Source organism: Sebastes umbrosus, chromosome 3, assembly GCF_015220745.1.
Source record: "Sebastes umbrosus isolate fSebUmb1 chromosome 3, fSebUmb1.pri, whole genome shotgun sequence".
Lineage (NCBI taxonomy): Eukaryota > Metazoa > Chordata > Actinopteri > Perciformes > Sebastidae > Sebastes > Sebastes umbrosus.
In genome coordinates, this window is record NC_051271.1 from 20,849,557 (window position 1) to 20,854,028 (window position 4,472).

The window sequence follows — 4,472 nt, forward strand, 5'->3', positions numbered from 1 at the left end:
ATACGGTACCAGCTAAAATCTCATTTCACTACCAGGCAAAGACTAAGTTTGCACACAATACAAGACAGCCTTACAGAGTAACTAACCACAATGACGAGCTCAGTTAACAAACAAAGGCACTTCACCATTGAATGTGTTTCCTCTTCCTCTTCACTAATGTGCCCATTAATGACTGCACATTAGATCGAGCCTCTAAAGCAACAGAGCATGCAGCTGGGATGGAAACAGTTATGACGTCCAACGGAAACTGCCATGCTGCTCTTTACTTGTTTTAATTTGGTCCTAAATAACAGACCAAAAGCAATTACTGCCTTAGCCACTCTCCGTCTCAAAACATCTCTGAAGGGGTTTAGTTGAGTAAAGTATTGAATTGTGCCCGTGGTTCTTGTTTTTGTCAGACAAATATAAAACTCTTTGAGAGACTTCCATTTAGATTTGTACGGGCATGTTTTTCCTGTAGCCTGCAGCGGTGTAATTAATGATTGGAGGGACGATCAAACACTCTAATCTTCAATGTGAACTTGTGAACTCAAGAAAAGTGAGTCTCTTTTATTGTAACGTTGACCATTCTAAATGAGAAAAAGAATATACCAGAACATTCATACCTAAGGCTCTGCAATCACCTTTTCCACATTTTCTCAGTCAAATTGAATCTTTGTGATAAGCTAATTTAGATAGCGGGGTAAAATTGTCTCCCATTTTAGCAACAATGAGCTGTGCTGTGGATGAAAAACAAAGAAAGGTGCCGTGTTTCAGTTTCAGATGACTCTGACATCCTTCCACAGAGCCACACACTCCGTCAGTCCAGACTAAAATATTAAAAAAACTATTGGATGGGTTGCTATGAAATTTTGTACAGACATTTATGGTCCCCAAATAATGAATCCTGCTGACTTTGGTGATCCCCTCACTTTTAATTCAGCATCGCCAGCAGGTCAAAATCTCTATTTGCCCAGCAAAACTAAGGGCATTCACATATATTATACTGATATTTACATTTATATGTGTTAATTAATATTAACTGTATCATAGTTTTGAAATTCTATTATTTACTTTTTTTTGCCCAACTTTATATTTTCATGTAAAGGGCAAAAATACACATTTTGAAGGTCTTGGTCCTGTCTTTGAATCTACCGCAACTGCGGGGATATCAGTAAATTGCCTGTGTGATGTCTGATATACAGTATTTGTTAACATCATTCCTGTGATTGCTCATAGAAAACAAAGAACAATTCCCACACATCAAATTCACCTCTGCAATGCCTTTTGATTATTTTACCAAGACATTTCTCATGATACACTTATACATACACACACACACACACACACACGCAGACATATGCACTATATATGGCAATAAAAGAGGTGAATTAAGAGGAATCTTCATTTGTTTTCTGTGGGTGTTTTTATGGGAATGTGGATCTTTCAGATCAATTTGAGGAGTGCTTATGATTTGCATGTTCCATATTTTATTATAAGTGTCATGCAGTGTGGGACTCGCTCTGGTCCTGGTCTTGATTCGGTCTCACCCTGCATTGGTCTTAGTCTTGACTTGGTTTCAACCCCGCAAAGTCTTGTCTCTGTCTCGATACACTTTCATCTTGGTCATGATTTGGTCTCGGTTCAGGCGGTCTTGACTACAACACTTTCTGTAAGCACCAGTCTAAAAATGGATATACCTAAAAAATATCTAGTTAAGGTTTTAAGCCTAGATCAGTCAGTATAATGAGAGGGATGTTTCAGTTTAATCTTTAATAATGAAGGAATAAAGATAAATGAAGAGCAAGTAACACTTAATTTTCAACTTGATATCTACCATCTATTATGTTGTAGAATGTAATGATATTAGATTTCATCTTTGGCAGATCTATAGAGAATGGTCTCTTTTTGCATGGCCTTTAACTGTGATTAATATCTTATAGCAACTTTCACTGCATATTCCAGTCTCATCATGCTGAAATAATTAGGCTAAATCAGGGTAGGAGATTTTCGTTTTAAATTTAAAAATGCAGTACATACCGTGACTGTTTAGCTGTGAGATCTTAATCAAGGTCACTCACCGAACACATAGTAGCCATGAAGTAATGTCTGGCCAGCAAGCGGCCCCCATCAGATAGGTAGTGTCAAGACCTCTAATGGGCTGAAAATGACAATCCTTATCTTCATGCTGGCAGATGTGGATGGAGTACACTGATAAGGAAGGAGCTAGCTGACGTTGATACAGTGTTGATGAGACGGGGTGTGAAAAGATCTTTAACACACAGCTGCTTCTGGAATGAGTGTGTCATTAAATACATTAAGGGTATTTAAGTAGTGTTAATTTTGTCAGCTGTTTTATTTAATCTTAATCTTAGTCCTGGAACTAGGGATTGTTGTATTTTAGCTAGAAAAATTTACTTCAAGCTGCAGTGCATAGAAATGGTGCAAATATGATTAAAAAAAGTTATTTTTATAAAACGGTCACTATATCCTGACAGTAGTGCATGAGACAGGTAATCTGAAAATAATGTGTCCTACGCTGAAAGATTTCATAGACCGGAGGAAAACAACCAATCAGAGCTGATCTGGAGCCTCGCCGTCTAAGAGCAGCTGTCAATCACTCACGAACTCCGACCAAATGGTCAAACTAGGCAGCACTGATCAAATATTAATCATTATTCTGTTACTTTAATGCGCTGCCTAGTTTGACCATTTGATCGGAGTGATTGACAGCTGCCTCCGTTGAATGAACAGCCAATAGGAACGCTCTCTCTCTGAAATTACCTGTGATTGGCCAAAGTTTCCCGTCAAGGGCTAGATTTTTTTAAAGCCTGAAAACAGAGTCATGAGGAGATGCAGAAGTGTAGTTATCTCTCAGAGCAGTTGAATTACAATATGCTGAAAGGTTATTATGGAATTTTTGCCCTATGATGCCAAAAACATTCTGCCTACTGCAGGTTTAAATGATGAATCGATTGTCAAGCTAGTTGCTAATTACTTTTTTATTGAATGACTAATTGACTAATTGTTGGATTCTGTGCTATGATCTGACATCTGATTTAAGGTCACATCCAGTTATATCTAACGAAACAATCACATTGAGTCTCTCAAGTCAATTGTTCTCTGAATTCAATCCTTTCAATTCAACGCTTGATGCATTAATTATAGTGGATATAATTATACATATTTGAACATTTCTGAAACACTGAAAGCGAGGCTTGCTTCTCTTACAAATATCTCTAATGAGGTCTGCAGAGCACATGCTGCCAGAGTGCCCAGTTCCCACCTCTGTCTGAAGTGGAAGAGACGGTGGCTGCGGTAAAGCGTTTGGGTGGCACAGACCTTCGTGGGATATGCTTTGCTTTTAATTTGGTCCCTCCAGATTAAAGAGTGTTGCGTTTCAACAGGAAACAGAAACGTTGGATGTAGAGAGCAGGTTGAGATTAATGATACAGCACTTGTTAAACTTTTCCTTTTAGGCCTGTTTCTCTCCCTCTCATTTAGTTCTTTGGTCATTGTTTTAGTCAGGCTAATGTGGCATAATGAGAGTGATAAATCAATGCTGTCTGTTATGTACACCACTGTTGTGTGAGATACTGTGTCAGTGGATTTATTCAGTTGTTTGGGCAGAGAATAAACAGCTTCAAGAATAGGACTTCTTTCACTGACTGAGTTGCCAGATAATGAACTTCCTTAATAACAATAAACACTGGTGGGGAATCAATAATGGACAAAAGTTACTGTTATTAATATGTACAATATACGGCACAGTTAGTTGCTCAAGTTGATGCTTCTTTTGTTTATGTTATGTGCAACTTAATTGACAGATGTATGAGTGTTAGCATGTTTGTGCACTAGAATCTTGTAATAAGTAATCTTTGCTATGCATCCAAATCCCATTAATTCACTAATAATTAACTTAAAGCATACATTTTTATGTTGCCAAAACTGGCCTAGTGTTTGGAGAATCAGACTAAACCACTTAAAGTACAATATATAATTTTTGCCAAAAGCCTACCCTTCACACTTTTGATCATCCCAGCCTTTTTTAATGGTCACTTTTCCTCAAACTAAAAGGGAGTCACTTTTCAGTCAACTACTAGAACATAAATCCATAATGCTAAACTATTAAATTAAATGTACTGTACAGAAACATTCAAATTCAAAGGGCTTTATTGGCTTGACCAAATTCAGATTTACTGCCAAAGCACCATATGAATACTGATATATACAACCCATTCTCACTCCCAACTCGTCAAACACCACCAATTTGGCAGCGATCCTTGGCATCGGAAATTGACATACAGAGGTATACCATTTAGTGACAGTTTGTGATGAACCAGGCTTTCAACCACCTCCAATGTAAACCCACCCGTGGCATTATTCGACGGTTGGAGCAAGTAATGTAGTATTAATAGCGTGAAAGTCCACTAAGGGCGGGAGGGATGTGTGGTGGATTGGTCAAACACAACACAAGACTTTCAACCAGGTGA

At 37.9% G+C, this 4,472-nt stretch overlaps 1 long non-coding RNA gene across 1 annotated transcript; it reads right to left on the minus strand.

The window, feature by feature from the left end:
- Positions 1-708: 708 nt before the first annotated feature.
- LOC119484955 lies at positions 709-2,513 on the minus strand. Its single transcript, XR_005206149.1, has 3 exons — positions 2,398-2,513; positions 1,817-1,819; positions 709-719 (listed from the first exon to the last, which is right to left on the minus strand). It is a non-coding gene; the product is annotated as an uncharacterized LOC119484955 (long non-coding RNA).
- Positions 2,514-4,472: the final 1,959 nt, after the last annotated feature.